Source organism: Neofelis nebulosa, chromosome 10 (assembly GCF_028018385.1).
Source record: "Neofelis nebulosa isolate mNeoNeb1 chromosome 10, mNeoNeb1.pri, whole genome shotgun sequence".
Classification (NCBI taxonomy): Eukaryota; Metazoa; Chordata; class Mammalia; order Carnivora; family Felidae; genus Neofelis; species Neofelis nebulosa.
This window is the reverse complement of record NC_080791.1, coordinates 41,671,449-41,696,610: the sequence shown is the minus strand read 5'-3', so window position 1 is coordinate 41,696,610 and position 25,162 is coordinate 41,671,449. Positions and strand designations below refer to the sequence as shown.

Genomic DNA, 25,162 nt, shown 5'->3' with positions numbered 1-25,162 from the left:
TTTTTTAACTCTTCACCACCTACTATCATTCTCTTCCCTGTCATCAACTGACCATTATATGTTCAGGGCACAGTGCTGGATGTTAGACATCTCTCTATTTCACATTGTTATAGAATGCTTAGGTTATCATTTCTTGACAAATAAAACCTAAGATATATAACTTCACAACCTATTTCATTATTTCTCAGTCCATGGAGCATACTACAGACCACCAGTTCTTTGGAGACCTTGTGATGGATTGATCCTGCCTCACTGACACCAGACTCTGCTTGTTAGGATTAATTCTGAATTTGTGGTTCATTCTAAAGAGACGAGGTAGTTGCTAATTTCTTTCTGTTAGGCCATATTTCCATGTTATGCCACAGATCAACAAAGATCAATGTGAGGGCCTAACTGTGTAACCGTGAAGTAGAAGTATTTGATGGAGGATTTCTTAATTTGAAGGTTATGCTCCACTTCCTCTGGGAAATCTTTCCTGGTAGTTCCTGGACCAGATAGATATCCCTGCTATCATCTCTCCCACAATATTGAACTTCCTTGCGATCTCCCTCTTATAAATGATTTTAACTGTTGGTTTAACTGTCTGTCTTCACCATCAGACTATATTCTCTGGGATGGCATGGAGTTGATCTGTCTTGGTCCCCATTGTACCCTTGGGAACCAGCATTCTGCTCGGTTCATATTCAGTGCTCAAGCATACTTGTGGAATGACTTAAATTAGCAATATAATGCTTCTTCTTGAGGTGATTAGGAGTGTCATTTCCTCCTATGTGGAGAGAACATTGCAACCTAGTAAGTATTTTACAAGCATACACCCTCACTTATTACTGGAATGTGTCCTTCCTATTTATGAATACATACCTAGACCAGCACAGGGCCTGACACTTGGAAGGGAATTAATTAATATTTTTGAAAGACTGGATTAGTTACTAAATTAATTCTTAACATTTTTACTTTTATTTTCTATGGTCCCTATCTACAATTAGAAGTCCCTATGCCATGTAATAGACTTCTATTGTTTTCCTGACTGAAGTTAGAACCCCCACAGTGGTCAAATTCACTTTTTTAGATTTTCCATGACACAGCTCATGAACTTTGAAACTACAAGATGTGAGACCACTCTGCTGTCAATGTGCTTTAAAGGTAAGGGTTGGCTTGCTCTATTTCTTGTTAAATATTTATGTAATAACAGCTTCATACTTAACATTCTTCTCTTAAAGTAAATACTGTACTTGATTTAAAATAAACATTTCCAGTTAAATGCTCACATACTAATGGTTCTGTTCTTAACACTCTTCTGTTCAAAATGCAAGCCTTCTAAGACATTTCCTAATTGCTCAAGAGTCACTCCACAGTTTTGCTTTGTTTTTAATTCCCAGCCAGTTCTATCTTTTCACAAGATCCATGTTAAAAGAAATTAGAAATTCATAACAGGTAGTATAGTCCAGAGTCACATGAAGAGAGCACAGAAAGAATTTTCTTTCTGTTTCTGGAGTCCATTTATGTAAGTTTCTATTTGTTGCAACATCAAGAATGGCCAAGTTATCTTGATGTAGCTGAGTTGACCAGAGGCAGCTTGATGAGATTTGTGTCCAGATTGCTTTCCCCGATGAGCCCCAGATCTTTTACAGCCCTTTTTACATACTCCATCTGGTTCTAAAATCCAAAACAGCCTTCTATATTTGAATACAGGAATCTTGTATTGAAATCATTTCCTCTTAAGACCATGTTGCGCTAAACTGTTCAGCCAAAGGATTAAGACCTATCCAGCCCAGTAGCATGAAAAGACAAGAGCCTAGACACAAAAATGGCTGAGGAATCAAGAGAAGGTGACTCAGCTAGGCTCTAAGATAATTCTGAAAAGTTAACAGAATGAATTAAAATTAAAACTGTGGATTTTTATGTTTTCTTTCTTTGGTAGGAATATAAATTTTAACATAACACAACAAAACACTATCACTGGAATGTATACCTTTGATACAATTTTAGAGCATCACCTGAACATTTTTGGGTTACCCTCAGGTCTGTCTGACTTAAGGTGGCATTAAGTTAAAAAAGATAAAAAGCAAGCTTCGGAAAAATGCCCAAAGTCCCTTGAGAAAACATTCTTTGGTTACATGTAGATATCCATGAAGATCTTCTTACCAGTTATGTTAAGTATAATCTAGCAGTGACCTCACAAACCCCTTCTTTTATACTACCAGATCTATGGTTTGCACTATAAAAGACATTATACAGCTGGCCAAAATAACCCAGTGAGTGAAATCTGGAATATTTCTTTATAACCAACTTTATCTATCTATCTATCTATCTATCTATCTATCTATCTATCTATTTATCTATCTATCATTATCATTTAAGCAGGCAAAGCTAAGCACTAGGCTGCTTAGTAACCAACTACTAGAAATTTCAGATTATTATTGGTTTAACATGAAATTATGTCTGTTTAACACTACTTCTATGCTACTGACATTCCCAGAAGCCTTACGAGAATATCTACATATTTATACAAAGGTAACTTATCAGCAGTTATTAAATTTCCCACCCTAATTCTCTTGAAGTGTTCAAAGAAGACCATCCACCAGGCTGTATTTTTCAATCTGTGAGGGACAGCAGCATCCTCAAGGAGACGATAGAAAACTCATTAGGAGATTCCTGCTACTAGGGCACCATTACTGTCACCTGGTCTCATGATCCGGGCACATTTTTAAAAGTGTCCTTCTGTTTTTACCTTCTATTCCTTTACTTCTATCCCCTTCTCTTAATTGAATTAGTCCCTCTTCCTATTTCTCCTCTTCTGGATTTGGAAACCAAAACATTTTGCCTACCCTCATCACTAATATGGCATATAAAAATGCTTGAGCCCCATAAGTCTTAGTTTGTAAACAGTTTCTTCATTAGCTTTGGTAAAGTGCCTACTGGCTTTTATTAACTGTTGCATCTAATTATGTGGTCGTTTACTGGCTTTTATTGAATGCACTTAGTTAACCTTCTTTTAGCTTTATTAGGTAGTAAATTTGTTAATTTGGCACAACCTTTTGCTTTCTTGGCTTGGCATTCTGGGTTAATAATTGCTTCCCTATAATCAATGGATTTACTCATTTACTAATAAATGCTCCTTTACCCTCCTAATTGTAGATCTTCATCTTTATTTAAAAGCCAATTTAGGAAAAAATGGCTTCCTTGCCTCTTTAAATTTGGACACTTTGTAGGAAATAGCATTTCCTTCATCTAATAAGCATTATTGAGTGCTTAGCATGTTTTTAGCATTGTGCTAAATGCTATGGTAACAACAAGGTAGCCTGAGACTCCATCTGTCTTCCAGGAAAGCTTAAGCTCCCATCTTCCATTGCTTTATTTGTACCGTGCCCTGTATCTGAAGTGTGCTGTATTCTCCATGGTGCCTACTGGTCAACCAGGCAGACACATCAATTCATTCCTCATGGCCTCTAGGTTCAATTTCATATCCTGTTGTTAGTGTTCTGTGCCCTCTGACCCAGGGAAGGCCAAATTAATTTTCTCTCATCAATTGTGTTCTCAAACTAGTTTATATATACCACTGGTCATCTTGAATAATAGCTATGAATTACGAATATGCCTGTATTTATCTAGATCTTTCACTACATGAAACTTATAAGTGCAGAAAATGTTTTTTATAAATTTAATTACTTCCAGAGCTTAGCCCAGAGCAGATCCATACCCTTGGAGTCAGAATTCCAAAGATCATAAAATCCAAGGAAAAGCTTCCACTACACTTGAGGAAGACAAAGCACATAATCGTTGGGTTTCACAGCAGTCCTTGGTAGCACACAGCCTACCCTGAATAAATCTTGGTTGGATTTTAATTATCAGCCGAAGAAGATTGAACCAGTAGGTGACAGAGACCTGGCCTGCCACTCTCTGGTAATGTGACCTGGGGCAGCATATTTAACTTCCCTGGGTGTTAGTTTCCTAATTAATGTCACAGATGTGGTGGAATTAATGCTTGTTAAGGGTACCTTGCAGTGGGAAGACCCTATAATTCTATCACAAGGTATTGGTAAAGTATATAAACATTTACGTAACATGTAAGAAGTCTTAGTAAATGACAAAGTTTCCTGGTTTAGACAATATGTATTAGATAAATTTACAGGAGAGTTTGGGACACTTGAGCCAAAAAGTCAATTACAGTTATTGTAAAATGATGTAAATGATCCAAAGTAGAGGACATGAGCATAAACTGCACATGCAGCGTGAACAGGGAGAAGTCATTAGCCTTCCTCACACAGACAGGTCCCCGGGTGTATTAAAACTAACACATGTGGGCCTGAAATGAGTGGTTACATCAGCTGTTATTCCTAGAACATGCCTAGATAGACACCGCCAGGTGTGTTGACTTCAAAGTAACTGGATATTACATTTCATTAGACTGAGCAGGAGAAAAAGCAGGTTCATGGTAAGGATATGGAATGTGATCATCTTTCCTCCATAAGTTTTTCTGGAAAAGGAAAAATAAACACTACAGGCAGATTACTTATAAAAGTTGTTCTAATATACAATTACAGTTCATGAGAAAAGTAGTGAGAAGTGAGTCATGGCATTCAAGGACATAGCCAGCCTCTTTTAGATGAATTGGGAGCCCAAAGCACCCACCAGGAATTACAGTTACTCAGGAAAATGTACAAATCCACATTCTCCTTTTAGAACATCAGATATGCAGATTTACAGGCCAGCATCTGAGAAAACCTAGATGAATACTCTGGGAAGGCAAACAACTTTACAACAGTGATTTGGAAGGGAACCTAGAAGTGAGGATGAACTTGTGTCTCCATAGTTGAGGCTGGTCTCCATAAAATGGCTGTATGGGAAGTTAAAGTTTGAAAGTGGCTTTCCTTCCATGCACGAATGGTTTGCACCTGCAGACATTAGTGACCATGGTGCCACAGGCAGTTCTGAAGGCTGCCCAAGAGGTCACTGGGAAATTAAGTCAGCAAGCACATAATTGTTCTGTCCATGATCCAATTAGGGGCACAAAGAACCGCAATTCACTTCCTGAAGCTTTTAAAAGAGGCAAAGGCATGGACAGCCATTGTCATAAAAATATAATTACGCATGCAGGGCAACCACAAATAGGGAGAAACAAACTGATTTTTCAATAGGCCACAAACATGGTTTAGCCCTTACTTTGTTCCTAACAAAGTAATCAGCTGAATCAACAGCACAGCTTTGACCACTGACTGGTTGAAGGTCACAGAAGGAATTAAAATACCTCCTTAGTGGGAGACCCCTAAGATGAGAACTAATATCTTATGTGAAGAGTCTTTCTATCACAAGACAATGACTGAAGTAGGCCATATATCTGAATCCTATGGGTGCTGATTTCCAAGTCCCACCCTAGAACCATCAAATAAGATGGTTCTTAGCACCTGCCCAGCACCGGATCTCTGCTAACCACTAGCGATCATTACATGAAATGTGGAAAGAGCCACAGTAAACCTAAACAATTTTTATTTCTTTTTCCATTTATATGTGTGTCCATACCAGCCTAATCTAACATAAATCTTAATAATGAATTCCTACTACATTACAGAAATAAAACCTTCCCTGTCCAATCATCACAGAATGGTTGGAGCTCTCTTTTAAATGAAATTAAAACTTGAGATGCCATGAACACAAGCAAAATAATAGGATGATTGGAGTAAATGTCAAATATAGCCTCAGAATAAACATAAAAAATCATGAGGAAAAGACAAGCAAAAACACAACGAACAAAAAGTAAAATGTCACAAAAGACAGCTTGCTGAAAGTTTCATGCTACCATGACTCTTGTATTTCATCCATGGGTATCATCTTTTGTTGGGATTCAAGAGCAAGAAATAAACTGCCTAATACAACAGTATTCTCTGGAAGCAGAGATCAATTCCATAAATAAATAACAGTCCATGCCTACTGTGTACCATGTTCTGTGCTGGGTACTGAGTATACACCAGTGTTTTTTAATCAGGAGTAATTTTGTTTCTTAGGGGATGTTTAGCAATATCTGGAGGCATTTTTGTTTGTGTAACTGGGAATGATGAGGCAGGTGGGATACTACTGGTATCTAGTGGGTGGGGCTCCTACAATTCACAGGGCACAGGGCAAAGACTTATTTGGCTCAAAATGTCAATAATGCCAAAGTTGATAAACCATCCTGTAAACTGAAGAACAAGCAGATACGTTCTTTGCCCTTAAGTAGACATATTGTAAAGAAACATACAAACAAATGTATAAAAAATTATCAAAAGTGCTTTGACCCAAAGAACAAGGATTAGTAGAGCAGATGGGTAGCACAAAAAGGAACAGGGACCCACAGATGACAGGTACTCAATTTTTTTTTTACTTGGTCAAGTGCCACTTTAATAGGCTAGAAATAAAAAAATCTGTCTTTGAAGAATATCAAGAGCCACCTGTGGGCCAGAACAGAAAGCAGAGGCACAGTACTTAGGGCCTAGGGGAAAACAGCAGGCTGAGTGGGAGGTCAGTGTCCAACATCTTCTCCTGGGGAAATTCCTTGGGCCCCTCCATGCTGTTGTCATGACTCTCCATCTCCAGGTAGACGTCCAGCAGCACACACAGGTGCTGCAGCTGGTTGGTCAAGAACCGACGGCTGGGTCGGGGGCCACACAGCTCCTTGTAGCACATGTTGACCTTGCTCTCCATGGCCTGAATGTTGTCATCGTTGCTATTGGTTTTCTCTCCTTTCCAGTTCAGACACAGCTGGAAGATGGGATGGAGGAGTAGCTGGGGTTCAGCACCACGGCAGCTTGGAGTTTGGCTGTGCCCCTTTCCACGAGTGTCATGTAGTAAAGATTGGTGTCCTCATCCAGTCCCGCCTCCATAATGTCCTTGGTGAAATGCAGCTCCATGTAATACTCATGGGCAATTGTCACCCACTTTACCAGGCGGGAGACAACCTTTGCAAGGAAGAGGTACTGGCAATCACTGGTAACTGGTACAATGCCATGTTTCAGGGATGCAAACTATTTGTGGAGGGCCAGGTGGGACTGCACCCTGGTCTTCAGCAGTTTCATGGTGGTCTCCATGTGGCTGGTGCTCAGCGAGTGGTCAGCAATCACCATGTGCTGGGGCTGCTCTTTGGGGAAGTGGAGGCCACCTAGCTTCTGTACCCACAAATAGGGGTGACCTAGGTCAAGTACACAGTCTCTCAAAGTCAGGATGCCAACTTTATCAACTTTGATTGGCTGGATTCAGAGTCTTCTTTCCATGATCCCCTGGATACAAACAGCTCAGGACTGAGTCAGGAGACAGCAAGTCACCTGCACTGATGGGGGTGATCAGCTCTGTGGCGGTTGTCACATTGGCCTTTACCGTCATGATGTTGAGGTTCATGAGGTAGTAGAAAGTCAGGTGAAGCACACTGCCATCTTTGCACTTCAGGTCCAGCATGACAGATAGCAGGTGCCTCTTCAGCATCTCCTTGAGCTTGTCATCCAACTGAACTCCCAGTGTGGGTAGCCAGCATTTCGTGGTCTGCTCCTCTTCAGCATCGGAGTCACTCTCATCATCTTGGGAGTCTTCAGGAGGCTTAAACAGAGCCTTGGCTTCATCCACACTGCCTTCGATTGCCACAGACAACGTCTTATCACAGGCCTACCCATACGCAGTGGCCTGGACAAAGAGGACATAGAGAGGCAGTGGCAGATGTCTAGCTGTCTCATATTGCTTATGGGCCTGGTCAGACAGCATGAATAGGTACTCTTTCACTGGGAAGGAAGCCTGCATGATGCTATTGAGGCAAGGCTGGAGGCTGCTCAGGTATTCCTTCTTCACCTCAATCTCCTGGAGGATCTTCTCCTTGTTGGACAGGCACTCTTGGTACTTCTCTGCCAGCCTTTTTTGCTGCTCCAGTCCCAGTCCAGATGTGCCAAGGTTTGCTGGTGAGGGTCTCCCATGGTGACTTCAGCCTTGCTAATATCTGGAGGAGCCTCCTTATAAAACTCCTCTAAACTGACCAGATCAATTTCTTCATGTTTCAACTTAAACTCCAGACATTTGGTGATCTCTTTCTGCAGGTGCATCACCTCATACAACAGGTTCTGGAGCTGCAGGTGATAGGCATCTACTTTCTGCATGGCCTCATGTGTCTGGTCTCTTCCTTTCTTCAACCTGATATGGGCTAATCGATTAAGCTTCTTTAGAGTCATGAAATGCACACAGCTCTGGATCCTCCAATCTTCTATCTCAACTGCCACATCCTTGTCTCCTCGGCTCTTCAGGTCCTGGATCTCAGCCATGAGCCTCTGCATCTCCTGGCACGTGTACTTGTACAGCTCATAGTCTCTCCCAGGGTCCCGGAGGTCCACCTCAGCCTCCTCGCTGTAGTATTTACCTTCCTGTTCTGTGTCAGAACGGTTACGCTTGCCTTCAGATGGAGTTCCATCACTTCAAATCACTTTGGGCTTCCGTTTCTTGCTTGATTCTGATGACATGGTTGTTTGGTAAGGTCAGGAGGACCACGCGCAGCCCCGAACCTGTCCCCGATACTCAAATTTTTGTTGACTCTATAAAACCCCTTCTATCACCCACTAATTATAACAACCTGTAATATAAAGATATTTTCCGTTCAATTTTTTTAACTCCTTTGCTCTTTGAATCATATTAGCTTATGTGAAAATTGCACACTTGGAATGTTCTTTGAACTTTACATCAACTCCAGCTGTGGCAGCCATTCCTGCAATGCTTTCATAGACTTGCTATCCACGAACCCTCTATAGCACAAATGGAGCTTCAGCTATTTAATCTGGACTTCTCGGTGTCAGGGTCCATGGCTGGGAGGGTGTGAGGGAGATTTTTCTCTGATGACAGTAAGATGAAATATGGAATTGTATAGAATCATGAGGAGAAGAAGCTGTCAATTATGTGGTAGGTTTTAGGGCTCAGTTGAGGACCTTTATCATCTGCAGAGGATGCTGTCAGCCTCCTCTCATACTTCTGGGTGGAGCACCAGCATTGTCCTTGAGAGACACTGCTTCCTTACACTGTAGACCAGAACTTTCTGGCCCTAGGGAAAGTCATAACCAATGACACTCAAGCCTGGACGTTGGTTGGACTTTGTGAAAAAAGAGGCATTTTATTTCCATTCTGATTGTTAACAAGAAAATATAGGAGTCTAGATTTGCTGGCAATTGTCTCACCACAAAGAAAAGAGTGCCTTCCTTAATATAGAGCCAATGCAGAGGGAATCAAAGCAGGGCAATGAATCAATGATATCATTTCAGCCCCAGAATCCAGCATTGCTCAATGCCATCTAACCTGGGTAAATGTGTCAATTTGGTTTAAATCACAATATAACTAAGTAAGATTGAACCTACATGTGGTCCTGAGCTGAACTCCAATCAAACTCAGATAAAAATAAACTCAGACATTTAGAATTTCACATTTATTAAAGGAAACAATTTTATTTGTGAGCACCTATCATTTTTTAGTCACTATACCTAGATAATGCATATGGATGATTATCTTTATTTTATTAGACTTTATACTTAGTAATTTTCCCAAATCACAGAATAATTAAGTGATCATCCAGATTTTGAACCCAACTCTTTCTTGATTCTGAAGCTCCCACACTTTGCTCCAAATCATGTTTTCTTTCTGTAATTATCGTATTAAAATATTTTATATAATAAGATTGAAATACATTTCTATTAGTGTGCAGAAGAAGGAAAAATGTAAGTACAAAAGTGTTTCACAGACCAAATATTGAAGTTTTATAGGGTGTGGAAAGGAGAAAAGATGGAAAGGGGCTTTTAAAGACTAATTTTTACTGGCCCTTTGGGTTAAGCCCTGTTCTAAGTGTTTACTATATTAATTAATTTACCCTCACAGTAACCTTATCAAATGATTGCTATTATCCCCAATTTTAAAGATGACCCAGAATGTGGAGAGGTGAACTAATCTGCCCAAACAACTGAACTAGCAGTTGAACCCAGGTGGTCTAGCTCCAGAGCACACATCTACACGCTATACTGCCTCTCATATGGGTATACACAAGTTACAGGAAGTATATGCACATCAGTGACAAGAAATAAATGAATATCATGATTTAGATATCAATTTGATATTTGCTTATAGCCAAATCAAACTCATTTTTAAATTATTTACAGATGGCTTATAGAGATTTATTTTGCAAAATGCTTCGTTTGGAATTACCAACTCCATACACTATAGATTAGACACTTTTTGGATGTGACATGGACAATTATAAAAGTTAATACGTTATAGCCAAAGATTAAACTTTAGCTTAACAGAGAATATATGACAACTCTTAGAACTTATTTTTTGGCTTGCAGCACAGCTTAAGTCAATATATTTATTCAGCAACTATTTTTTGTTTATGCCTACCCTTACACCAAACATAGAGCCTAGAAAGCTAGTTACAGTTCTATCAAACAAAAATATAAGATAAGGTTATTTTCTGAAATGATATAATTTATGTCTATGTGTGCACATGTATGTATACCCACAAATTTATACATTCATCTATTCACATAAACACATGCACACATATGAATGTAACTCCCTGTATGCTTTTACATACAATGGGTTATATCTGAAAAAGAAGAAATAAGTCCTAATAATTTTAGTTGAATCTGCTTTTGTCTTAAAACATGGCATAGAAATGTTAACATTCCGTATCAAAGCCCTATAGCAAAATTTCAAATCAAAATTGTTAGAAATATCACATTTAATCAACACTTTCTATAATATAAACTTCCTAAGAATTTTTTTTAATGCTTGTTTATTTATTTATTTATTTATTTATTTATTTATTTGAGAGAGAGAGACAGCATGAGTGGGGGAGGGGCAGAGAGACAGAGAGACACGGAATCTGCAGCAGGCTCCAGACTCTGAGCTGTCAGCACACAGCCCAATGCAGGGCTCGAACTCAAGAACTGTGAGATCATGACCTGAGCTTAAGTTGGAAGCTTAACTGACTGAGCCACCCAGGCACCCCTATAATTTTTTTATAAATAGACAAATAAATAAAATCATACAATTTAATATAATCACATTAAACCGAATTTATTGAGAGAAAGTATTGTGTGCTATGAAAATATGGCTGCACTACTTATGTTTTCAGTCAAATGACTCTAACTCTCTGGAGCCTCATTTTTTTTTTTTTATTTTATTTAAAACAATTTCTAATGTTTATTTATTTTTTTTTTATTTTTGAGAGACAAGAGAGAGAGTGCAAACGGGGGAGGAGCAGAGAGAGAGGGAGACACAGAATCTGAAGCATAGAGCCTCAATTTTTTTATCTGTAAAATGAGAATAAAAATTTAAGCTTGTTTTAGGGTTATTGAGAACACTGAATTAATCACACTGCTGCTACACAATCAAGGCCCAATAAATCATAACTCATTATTTAACATATATACACTTTTAGCCTATGATCTAAAATGTGTATGATTCATAATCCTTGACATTGTTTCCTGAGATAGATCAGAATGTTAAGAAGCACCTTTATAAAAACAGTGAAATCTAAAATGAATTCTCTGGTGATTTATTTCAGGTTGTCTTTGAAAGAGACTCAAGTTGCTTAGGGAAATCTGGAAACATTTTGAGAACATTTTGCCGGCTTTTTTGTTGTTGTTGCCTTCTTTTTCTTTTTATGTACCCCCTTGTAGTGAGCATCTACACAGGACAGAGGCTACGTTGTTTATCCTTTGGCTGCCTTAGACCAGACACGTTCTCTAGGAGGTTCTCTTAAGCATAGCACCTTCAATTCTCCAACACAGGGCTGCAAACACTAACTATGGGCCCAAGCCTGATGCCTCAGACCTTTCAACCCTCCCAAAACCCTTTAACTCCTCACTGTGATATAAAGAAAAAAAAATTATAAAATAATGATGTTTGCTGTAATTATGCAAGAAATCTAAGCAATTAAGATAAGAAATTACATCAAAATAGAAGCTGTGTCTACCTTGTAGCAACTCTACAGGTCAGGACTTACATGTAGGAAACGGCTCAAGCACAAAAAGATACAAGCACATCTGGGTTACATATGCATGCTGTGTGGTAGCACTGTTATTAAATTGGAAATAACCTAAGTATCAATTTGATGCTGATGAAGTAAATTCTGTGAGAAATTTAAAATGCAATCCTATGCAGTCATTAAAAATAATATATATCTGTATGTATTGATTCAAAAGATATCCACAATGTATTCAAGGCAGGGGATCAAATTACAGAAAAACATTTTACGAACCCATTTATATAACAATCCATACATATAAATATAAATATAAATATTTATAGACAGATAGAACAATATCTGGAAAAATATTGTTTTCCAAAGTGTCAGAAGTGATTCTCTTTGAGTATTAGAATTCTAAAATTTTTTTTTTTTTTAATGTTTTTTATTTATTTTTGGGACAGACAGAGACAGAGCATGAACGGGGGAGGGGCAGAGAGAGAGGGAGACACAGAATTGGAAACAGGCTCCAGGCTCCGAGCCATCAGCCCAGAGCCTGACGCGGGGCTCGAACTCACGGACCGCGAGATCGTGACCTGGCTGAAGTCGGACGCTTAACCGACTGCGCCACCCAGGCGCCCCTTGAGTATTAGAATTCTAGATAATTCCTGCATCTCTTTACCGCTCTTACATTTTGTTTTGACACTTATCATGTACACTGAGAATTTTTATTGAACAAATATCTGACTAATTTTTTTAAGGGATTTATTTATTTATTTACTTATTTATTTATTTAATTTTTTAAGTAGACTCCCTGCCCAATGTGGAGCTCAACATGGGGCTTGAATTCAGGACCCCGAGATCAAGACCTGAGCTGAGATCAAGAGTCAGCCACTTAACTGACTGAGCCACCCAGGCACCCCAACTGCTTTTTTAAGGTGCAGAACTGTGATATTTATCATGTTAAACTCAAGTCCAACTGTATTGTTTTTGATCCAGATAGAAAAAAACATCTGTTGAGTTGCCATTCTGGCCTATGAACACTTAATATGCTATCTAAATTGGACTTTGCATTAACATACTGAGAAAAGTAGAATCATAACTATAGTTAAAATGAGGAAACTGATACTAAGAAAGGTCAAGTAACTTAGCCTCTAAATAGGTCAAGAAATCAGGATTCAAAGCCAAGTTCCATTCTCTTTGCAATACACCACATAAGAAGGAAAGATACGAAATTTAATCATGGCTCTCTTGCTTCCAGGTCTAGCTTTTTTTATTTCAATTATCCAATTATTTTAAGAGAGTTTAAGGAGTTTATATGGTTCCATCTAGTGATTATATTTTGCATTATCTTCAATAAGGATAATCATAACCAGCATTTATTTTATTTTACTTTTAATTTTGTTTAATGTTTATTTTATTTTTCGAGAGAGACAGACAGAGCAGGAGTGGGGGAGGGGCAGAGAGAGAGGAGACAGATTTGGAAGCAGGCTCCAGGCTCTACGCTGTCAGCACAGAGCCTGACACGGGCCTCAAACTCATAAACCAAAAGATCATGACCTGAGCTAAAATCAGACATTTAACCGACTGAGCCACCCAGGCACCCACCTTCTTCTTCTTCTTCTCCTTCTCCTTCTCCTTCTCCTTCTCCTTCTCCTTCTCCTTCTTCTTCTTCAGTTTATTTATTTATTTTGAGAGATACAGAGATAGCACAAAAAGGGAAGGGCACAGAGAGAGGAGAGAGAATCCCAAGCAGTCTCTGTGCTGTCAGTACAGAGACTGATGCGGGGCTGGAACTCAAGAAGCTGTGAGATCATGACCTGAGCCAAAATCGAGTTGGACACTCAATGGACTGAGCCACCCAAGCACCCCACACCCAGCATTTATTGAACAAGGTTCTTTTCAGAGGACTGACATGGATTACTATTATCTAAATTTTACAACCAGTCTGTATGTTAGTGAAAGGAACAGCTTTGAATCCAAATGACAGCCCCGCCTTAGTTTAAAGCTAGGTTCTCTTTTCTGCTTATTATGGATGTTTGATAAGAAATACAATTGCTGAGAAGTTTGTTTTGCTTGCTGTTTGCTACGAGCATTGTGAGACCTTTCCTGATTGGAACCCGCTGTGTAGTAGAATGGGCTGTAAAACTTCCTAAATGTAGTCTGATATGTAATGGAATGAGTGATTGTATACAAACTAACCGGCATTTCTCGCTTCTGTAAACCTGCTTGCTTAGCACATTCCTCACCTACCCCCTTCCCCCTTTTTTCCTCCCGCCACAAGTAAAAACCTCCCCTGTGCTATTTGTCTCTGTCTATAAAAACGCTATACCAACCCTAATCGTGGCCTCTTGCGTCACCGGCGACGAGTGCGCAGAGGACCAGGTTCCAACCTGCAATAAATGACCCTTGCCGCTTGGCTTTGACTTACGACTCTGGAGGTCTTTTGTGGGAGGTTTAGGGACTTCAGGCATTACAGTTAGGTCCAATAAGTGTAACAGTCACATAATGACTGAGAGTGACCCAGAATGCTTAAATAATTTGCCCAAGGTCACAGAAAAGTAAATGGTGGAGCAAAGTATTCTATCCCAGGCAGTCTGACTCCAAAACCTGTACTCCTAGCCACAACCCTGTGCCTAATTTATACAACCAGCTAAGTACTGATTCTTTCATAGTGGCCATCTTTGGAAGCCAGGTATTTATCTCACTAAGCTGCCACTGTTCAATATACATTTGGGCATCTTATTAGCACAGTGACATATATATGTGCTTTTATTTGGACTGACAACTTTGGATGCCTTTTTTTCTTCTTCCCCTTCCTTTTTATACAGCTCATTTGTACACACAGAACTACTACTTCTGACCTAATAGACAAGAGTGAAAGAACCACTGAGTTAATCTGCTATTGCCCTTGGCTTTTAGCAGCTACTCATGAACTGAACAGGGGAGAAGGACTGTCACACGCGTGGTCAGGAAACAACCAGCCTGAAGTCAGTTCATCTGCACACTGCCCGCTCTCCTACTGAGCCAAAATGTGATGATAACCTGGGAAGAATACGAACTGCAGAATGCTGTCAATTGAAGACTACCTTTGTCCAAGCAGAAAATGCCAATTTACATGTGAAAGGATAATCTTCTGTTTACACTTCACAACAAGGCTGTGATTGCTCCTACAAACACTGTGCAGTTAGGGGCCATTAACAGCCATTAATAAGTGATACTAGTGTATTTCCTTTGTATATTGAAATTTCACACGAAGAAGCAACACTCAAGCTCATTCAAATGAATTTGCTTCTGGTCCAGACTTAAACTAATAACTATTTAGATAATGGAGCCCAGGGAAAGTGTAAAGAAGATTTGGTTGCATATATATATTATTAGAATTCTGTGTGGGTTGTCTGGGTGGCTCAGTCAGTTAAACGTCCGACTTAGGCTCAGGTCATGATCTCGTGGTTTGTGAGTTTGAGCCCCGCGTTGGGCTCCGTGCTGGCAGCTCAGAGTCTGGAGCCTGCTTAGGAATCTGTGTCTCCCTCTTTCTCTGCCCCTCCCCCACTTGTGCTCTGTCTCTCTCTGCCTATCAAAAATAAATAAATGTAAAAATTTTAAAAAATTAACAAAATTTAGGATTCTGTGTGAGCACAATCTGTATATTGAAGTTATAAAAAGTAACAGAAACAAAATGTTCAATTTCTGAATAAGGAAATCTGCATATACCTCAAACCAACCATCAGGTCATATTTGATGCTTTCAGATAATAGGAATACTGAAATCTTTAATAAAAATGATCTAGGCGTTTTCACAACCACAACAGGACACATGCCCAGAAAGGACGCTATTCGAGAAAAGCATTCCCAGGTGCTTTTTGCTTTAGTATTAATCAAGGAAGTACTCATAGTGTCTTGGTTTCACTACCTGGCTTAAATCCTGGGCTGACTTCTCTAGGGGAAGTCAAAGAAATATGAACAATTTCTAACACACAGTAGGAGACCATGGGATTCAAACTGCCAGACGCTTACCTAGGGATGCAAAATTTAAATGAATGAAGCAATTATAGAACTGTAGAAAAAGTATGTAATTAACCTTAGTACTCCTTCTCAGTTTGAGTTATTACCCAAATGGTTAGTCAGATTGAGCTAATGTTACTTTTGGACAGAAATGTTGAATGTATCAATCCTATAGCATGATTAAAAAACTGATTTATTATTTTTTTTTCTTAAAGGCATCACAAATCATTTTTTAATGATTTTTTAAAAAGAAAGTGTAAAGGAATTTTCCAACCTCACTACCTTCTAATGAACTAACCAGCATGAAGTTTATTAATTCAGAGAAAAAAAAGTCAAATTATCAGCTGCTTTATATATAAGACATATTAATGTCTGCCATACATATTGATAAATAATAGACCATATTTATATATGGAGACAGAGAAAGAGAGGGGGAAGGAGGAAGAGAGAATTTCTTTCATATAGATAGATAGATATCTCCATCCTTGAATAGAGAGTGATACCTTATTTATCTTTGTAGTCTAGTATATGATATATTTGATTAATTGAATTAAACTGAATTTATCTTGACCATCCTTATTTTTCACCCATTCCATTGAGTTTTGCTTCAGTCCCACAGATGCCTAGCAAGGTACCCTTTGTATTTCCTACCCCATGCAGGACCATAGGGGTTAGGAGAGGACAAAGGATCTGTCCTAAAAAGCACATGATCTAATTGATGTGACTTAGGCAAATAGGGACCAGTCAGAGAAACATGGAAACTGGTGGGCCAAACTGAGGAAAAGCATGAAGACAAGAATATCTGCCATTATGAGACAAAGGTTCTAGTCCTAACTCAGCTACCATGTAGCTGCCAGAGAGCTTTGGGTTACTAGCTAGTTTTCTCTAGACCTCACTTGCCATCTCCAGAGGACAGGTCTGAGCAAGCCACTGAGCCTCTAAATTGGGCAAGTCTTTTTGAGTCATATCTGTTTCATATCTATATTAAGCTAGCAGTAATAGCTATATGGGCAAGATGTTTAACTGCAAGCAACACAAATGAATACATGATGATTCAAATTAAAAAAAAAAAAAAAGAAAAAGAAATTCAGGTAAAGGCTATTGGGCATTTTATAGTTACCAAAAGGAGCTGGATGAGAAAAACGGTTAAGAAAGAAAAAGCCATGACACATAAACTATAGCTCAAACAATGCCACAGAATCTGCTGCTACTACTGATCCCAGGATTCTACCACATGGCTTTCAGTGGATGTGGACAGTGCTGCCTGTTCTGAGGATGCTGCTGTAGGGCCACTGCTGCTCTTGCTGCCCAAAGAACTTCTCCCCTAGCCCGATTCCTGGGAGAAGGAGCCAGAGGGGCCAGGCTTGGGTCACAAGCCACGAATCAGCTATAAATTAAGATGAAGAGGTTATTGAATGGGAAGTATACACTTCCTTCCCCACCTAACCCCAAACTTAAAAATAGGGGGATTCTCGAGGTGCTCAGTCAGTTAAGTGTCCAACTCTTGGTTTCAGCTCAGGTCATGATCTCACGGTTTTGTTTGTTTGAACCCAGAGGCTGTGTGCTGACAGTGTGGAGCCTGCTTGGGATTCTCTCTCTCTCTCTCTCTCTCTCTCTCTATTTCTCTCTCTCTCCCTTCCTCACTCCCTCCCTCCCTCCCCATGCTCCCTCCACACTTGTGCTCTCTCTCTCTCTCAAAATAAATAAATAAACTTAAAGATTTTTTAAAGATTTCACACTTAGGAACAGAGAAGATATCATCCAGATATGGTGAAGTATTTGAGCCAAATTTAAATGGATATTGAGTACGAAAAACATATTTTCCACACACTCCAGTGTGATCCTTCCTTTGCTCCTTCAGAATGCTGTTTCTAATATTCTCATGAGTACATAATACATTTTAATGTGGTTAGTGATAAGGTTGCCCCCCCCCAACAAGACTATGCATTGATATGGGCCTTATTTTTCTTTTGTATTCTTGGCACAGTTTAGGGATGAAATAAATATTTTGTTTTGTGTGGTTTTGTTTGTGGGGGTGATAGAAAATAAAAACACATTTGAAGAATATATGATGGTCAAAGTTTAATACTGCTAATCTGTAAAGAATTCATCAGTCAAAAAAAAAAGAGGGGCGCCTGGGTGGCGCAGTCGGTTAAGCATCCGACTTCAGCCAGGTCACGATCTCGCAGTCCGTGAGTTCGAGCCCTGCGTCAGGCTCTGGGCTGATGGCTCGGAGCCTGGAGCCTGTTTCCGATTCTGTGTCTCCCTCTCTCTCTGCCCCTCCCCCGTTCATGCTCTCTCTCTGTCCCAAAAATAAATAAAAAACGTTGAAAAAAAAATTAAAAAAAAAAAAGAATTCAGGCAATCAATACGAATATTGCAATCAATAAGAATATTACTAATGCTTTAATAGATACTAGAGCAAAGAACAGACGGACAACTCAGCAAAAAGAAAATGTAGCTAGATAACAAAAAATGTGAAAATTCCAATAATCCCAGAAATAGAAACCTATATGAAATACTATTTTTGCTTACCTAATTTGCAAGGATTTTTCCAAACCATAATATAATATGTAGCATATATAAAACAGAGTTAGTATTGTGTTGTCAAGGATTCAGCAAAATGGGCAGATTCACATATTTATAGAGGGGTATAAATTCATACCATTTAAAACCATTTAAGACATGAATCATGAGTCTTAAAATGTTGGTATCCACAAACTCAGCAATAACTACTCCAATTATCTATGCAAAGGAAACTGCAGGGGGAAAAACACATAAAAATGTTCACTGGGGCACCATTTGTTCCAGTAAAACATTAGGGTATAAACACAGATTTCCAACAGGTTAAAAAATGGTCAGGTATACGAGGAAATATTTACTAAAAAGTATTATGCAACCATTGAAAATGATATTTATGAAATATTCATACTGACAGGGGAAAACGTTGCCATATGTACCTTGTACAGACAGGCATTGTAACTGATCACACCCCCTTGTAATTGTTTCCTTACATGTCTGGTCTCTTATGAAATCATAATCTCTTCAAACTCTAGTATCTTGTCTTATTTATCTTTTTGTCACTGGGAACTAGCACCCTGTTATCTAATTTCAGCTCAATATGTAGTTGAAGGATGAAATAAGTGATTGAATAAGTTGGCAAATAAATGTGTGTGCTTTAGAAAGTTGTGTCCCTGAATGGTATATATGTCTGTTATTTTATGTATTTTGTGACAAGAACGGTACAACAGAAGATGATTAATCAATATTATGCAAAACCCTTACTCTAAAATCCCTTTTGAAATTCAACACCTCATCTGGGCAAAAAGCATTTTACTTTGCCTTTTATTTTGTTCAGCGGATATAAAGCTAAACACAATGGGCTCCTGATAAAACACAATACTGACTGGATTTTCAAAAGGCCTCTATAATATACATGAGCAGATAATTTCCAAAGTCCTTGAACAATACGATTAAAGTTACACAAGCACACACGCCACGCATGCGCACACACACAGGTCCTGTCAGGCTATAAGCATCTGGCTCAGTCCCACGGGGCGTAAAAATAATGCCCGCGGAAGGTGCCAGCCAGTGAAGGAACAGCCATGCTCATAACTGGGCATTGACCATCGCATGACTTTCAAATTTAAAGGAATGCTGAATGGAACCCACTAGAATTACATTTAGGTGTGTTGTACTCGCTGTGTAATCTTCAGATCAGACAGAATATAATAGTCCCACAAAACTAGGTCAATTGTCAGACACTGGCATGTGCCCCTAAGACTGCCTAATGATTGGGATGCATGTGCCTGGGCCAGGGAATTTTCATCGAAAAATTAATCTTCCTCAGACTCTCAAAAATAGCTAAAATACTCTAACCCCCTAGGTAGCACTGGGATTTACCTGCATATCATATCAATTATTCATTAAATGTTTTATGCATAAAGAGTGTGTTCCAAGGTTATTTATAGACATAAATAGGAAAATTTCAGAGAAGGAAAAACATAAGGCAATGTCACATATCTACTCACTCTGCTGCAAGGTTCTTATGTCACATACATGGGCCCTGAAAGGTGACTTACAATGTTCATTTTTCACCTGAGTAAACAAACTAACTGGAAGCAGGGGTGGGGGTGACTCAGGGCTGAAAAACTGAGCCCTGCACATTACGGCAGAGGCTTGAATCAGACAGACATCAAAGTTCAGCTAGTTGCGTTGCTCTTACTTAAGTTGTCCTCAGTTACTTAGCCATTCTTGCTGTGGTTTCCTCGCCTCTAAATGGGAATAATAATAATACCTCATAGGTATATTTTGAGAATAAATGAGCCCACAAAGCACTTGGCACAGTTCATGGCTCACAACAACCACGAACTAATACTATGTAGTTGGCTAAAATTTCAAGAGTTCATGTGACTCAGTTGATTAAGTCAATAGCACCTGATGATAATGAAAGCCTTCCCACTCTGAAAAGTGACATCTCCGTGAGAGATCATGCACTTTTGCTTAAGACAAATAACCAATAGGTTAAAGTGAAGAATAGTAAAGTCTAAGAATCTCAGGACTATCTGTAAAATGTTAAACAAGCATAGAAACATCTTGATATAAGTAAAAGACCAATTTCCTTCCAGCAACCTCACTCAGATCTGCTTACATGCTTGGTATGGGAGGAGGAGAAGGGCAGTAGTTCAGGTGCAGAAGATCAAGTGATCCTGCTTTCATGGTTTTCAGCCACTTGGCCATGTTTCCGGCATAGGCTATGCCCAAGAAAAAAGAAGAAATAGAACCTATCTATAGCATGCCTTTAACAGATGAGACTAAGATACTGGGGCACCTGGGGGGGTTTAGTCGGTTAAGCTTCTGACTTTGGCTCAGGTCATGATCTCTCACTAAGTGAGTTTGAGCCCCGCGTCAGGCTCTGGGCTGACAGCTCAGAGCCTGGGCGTGCTTCAGATTTTGTGTCTCCCTCTCTCTCTGCCCCTCCCCTGCTTGCTCTTAATCTTTCTCTAAAAATAAATGAAAATATACTTTAAAACAAAGCATAGCATTTTAAAAGGTGTTGTAGCTGCAAACACTGTTTTCTTTTTCTTTTTCTTTTTAATGTTTATTTTTAGGAGAGAGAGTGAGAGAGCGAGTGCATGAGGAGGAGAGGGGTAGAGACAGAGGAGGACAGAGGATTCAAGGCACACTCTGTGCTGACAGCAGAGTATCCGCTGTGGGGCTGAAATACATGAACCATGAGATTATGACCTGAGCCAAAGTTGGACACTTAATTGACTGAGCCACCCAGGTGCCCCTGCAAACACTACTTTCTTTAAACATTTTGGCACCCCCTTTATTTTTTTCTTTATCCAGGATATTTTTTTAAGACATATGAAAGGGAGAGGTTGAATACATTAATATTTAATATGGTGGCACTTTGTCTATCTTCCGCCTTACTAAAAATTATTAAGATCAATGGCATAAGAAAGTGAATATTTTATTAACATTATTTGAAACTTATGAATAGGTGGATGGAAGAGACCCTACAGCATAGGGCTTAACAGTTTTTTCACCCTGTACTTTAGTTTCCTCATCTGTAAACAGGAGTAAAGTCACATATATTTACACATCAGAGGCTATTCTGGACCCTATAAATAAATTATGTTATTAACATAACTACCGTATGAGGAAAGTAATGTGTCATCCCATTTTACAAATGAGTCCATGGCGATGCAAAACGGGTAAGTCATGCCTGGTAACTGGTAGAGTAAGAATTCAAATCCAGGATTCTTAAACTTGCATTTGTAGCCACAATACTATTTTGGAGGATTCAAGGAAGAAATCATTAAAAGACAATGGGGTATATATAGATACATAGACATTTCCTGAAGATCAAAAAATTTAAAACATCTTTCAAATTAGACATTTAAAATTCCTACATTCTCTAAGAAAAACTCCCAATAGAAATAAACATTGTATTTTATAACTCTGTGATATTCTCTCGGGTTTTCAAAGAATCTGAGATGGAAATGAGTAGTGACATAAGGATTTGTGACCAGATCAATGTGTAATTATGTTTTGGGTATAAAATTCTCCTGGGGAAAACTGCATTTAAATCCTCTGAAGAGACTCAGCTCAAGTGTATGGGAGACTGGTGATAAGTCACATTAGGAAGAGAAAAGAATCAACAATGAGATGCAGCATGCTATAGAAGCATCTTTCTGAAGAATGCCCTGAGCCTCAGCAACAGGACAGGAAGCCTCCGATCAAGAAGGGAACCAGATCATTTTTCTCCTTTGCTGGTTATTGAACCAGCTGAACATAAGTTTGTAAGTAGCATTAATCTCTCTGAAGAATGTTTATGTATTTTTTTGTTCAAGATAAGAGAAGATGGTACATGGAAAATGATCTTTTCAACTACATCTATTTAATCTCTATCTTCCACTTGAGAGGACAGCTGTTTAAAAGTATAAATATGGATAGGTTTCATTTTCAATTAGAAGTGCAAAACAACACAGGCATTGAGAGAAGGTGGATGGTGATGATGATGATGACGATGATGAAGAAGAGATGGCAGCTGATTCAGGAGCCCCCACCACACAGCACCCCTTAAAGCATGCCATTCGCTGTAATCATCTACACTGTAAATGGTGCCCTTTAGAATTCATCTTGCAACATCACGGCCCTTGTTCAGTTACTGTTCTAATCACTTTTCACATGTTACCTTATTGAATCCTCAAATAACTATAAACAAGTGACTACCATTCACAAATTTTAAAAATGCTTAGTCCTGGGGCACCTGGGTGGCTCAGTCGGTTAGGCATCCGGCTTTAGCTCAGGTCATGATCTCGCGGTCCATGAGTTCAAGCCCCGCGTCGGGCTCTGTGCTGACAGCTCAGAGCCTGGAGCCTGTTTCAGATTCCATGTCTCCCTCTCTCTCTGACCCTCCCCCATTCATGCTCTGTCTCTCCCTGTCTCAAAAATAAATAAACGTTAAATTTTTTTTTTTTTTAAATGCTTAGTCCTACTTACAGTCAGCAATGGCACTGTAAATCAAAGCAAGGTTTTCTGGTTCTAGAAACTACTTACGTCCACCCCACTCACTCTGCTACTTTTCTAAGAAGAAAATGAGGAAAGCATGATCAAAATATTAGTAATTTAATGCAGTCCAAGAGGGATTAAGTGTCCTCAGTCTATTCTTCCAACTGATTACAATTAAAAACTCCAGACAGAATTTAAAAATTAACTATTTGATGCATGGAATTGTTGAGTCACTATATTCTAGACCTAAAACAAATACAACACTGTATGTTCACTAACTGGAATTAAAATAAAAAGTGTGAGCTGAAGACTGGGCAGAGAAGCTTTGTTTCTTTTTTTATCTGCCTCTCTCAATGCCCTGCCCATGGGCAGTCCTAGTCATCAAACTTCAGTCCTGAACCACTAGTATGGGCATCTCAAACCCCAAAAGAAAGAAAAAGAAAATGTTTGTCCGGAGGAACTCAGAAAATGGGCCCCGTGTCTAAAGAGTATGAATGAAGGGTGCCTGGGTGGCTCAGTCGGTTAAGTGGCCACTTCAGCTCAGGTCATGATCTTATGGTTTGTGGGTTCGAGCCCCACCTTGGGCTCTGTGCTGACAGCTCAAAGCCTGCAGCCTGCTTTCAATTCTTTTCCTCCCTCTCTCTGCCCCTTTCCCACTCATGCTCTGTCTCTCTCTCTCTCAAAAATAAAAACATTAAAAAAAATAAAAGAAAGAGTGTGAATTAAATCTATTACTTTTATCCCTTTCTTCTCTTGCCACTTCTCCCACAGGACTACCACAGTCACGAAGATCTGTATGACAGAGTAGGAGGATAACACTAGAGGAAAACCCCACTTTTCTGACCAGCAAAACTGGGAAAAGAGATGCCATGCATGGTGGTAGGTGGGAGGTAGATTTTGCAAAGGAGAAAGTTGGAAAGCAGATCGTTTTATTCTGTGCATGAACTCACACAAGTCCCAGGCTCTCATCCCAGAACAGGGTGTGCATGGAATCGACATAAAGAAAGCAAAGATAGTAAGAATTAAACATCTATGTAAAACAACACCCAATTTCCACACTTAGACCTGAGGAGTGCACACAGAGGCAGCACACCTGAAACATCATAAAAAAAGGATTTTAGGGGCACCTAGGTAGCTCAGTTGATTAAGCAACCGACTTTGACTCAGGTCATGATCTTAGGGTTCCTGAGTTCAAGTTCCACATGGGGCTCCGTGCTGACAGCTCAGAGCCTGGAGCCTGCTTCAGATTCTTTATCTCCCTCTTTCTCTGCAACCCTCCCCCACTAAAAAATAAGTAAATAAACATTTAAAAAAAGGATTTGAAAACTAATGTTGAATTAGATAGAACTTGCTCTTTTAATCTAACTTTAGACAGAAAAACAAACAGAAGACATTTTTTCAGAGGATATTAATAGGGCTCAGAACTTAACAGGCAATATTACAAATGTCTAGGATACAATCCAGAATGAATTGGTATACAAAGAATGAGGAATGGGTGACAAATTAAACAAATTAATGAACCAATGCCAACCTTTAGATGATGTAGATAAAACTTTAAAACAGCTATTGTAAGCATAATCTATGTGATAAAAATAAACTCTCTAGAAATGAAGACAGAAGTTCTCACTAGAGAAATAAAAACTGTTAAAAGGAAACAAATAGAAAATTTAGAACTGAAAAATAAAATATCTGAAGCTTTAAAATTATACTGAATGAGAACAATAGAATAATGAAGAGGTCAGAAAAAAGAATCAATATGCTTAAAGATAGAGCCATGGAAATAATCTGATCTAAAAATTAATAGGAAAAAATATTTATTTATTTATTTTTATTTTTATTTTTTTAAATTTTTAACGTTTATTTATTTTTGAGACAGAGAGAGACAGAGCATGAATGGGGGAGGGTCACAGAGAGAGGGAGACACAGAATCTGAAACAGGCTCCAGGCTCTGAGCGGTCAGCACAGAGCCCGACGTGGGGCTTGAGCTCACGGACCGCGAGATCATGACCTGAGCCGAAGTCGGACGCTTAACCAACAGAGCCACCCAGGTGCCCCAAGGAAAAAATATTTATATACTGAGAACACAGCCTCAGGAACCTGTGAGAAATATCGAAAAGTCTAATATTCATTTCACTGCAGCCCCTCCAAAAAAGAAGGGATTGATGCAAATAAAATGTATGTGTAT

General features: G+C 39.1%; 1 pseudogene; it reads right to left on the bottom strand.

Annotated features, from left to right (window-relative positions):
• Positions 1–6,352: 6,352 nt before the first annotated feature.
• LOC131487149 (THO complex subunit 5 homolog) lies at positions 6,353–8,468 on the bottom strand (annotated as a pseudogene).
• Positions 8,469–25,162: the final 16,694 nt, after the last annotated feature.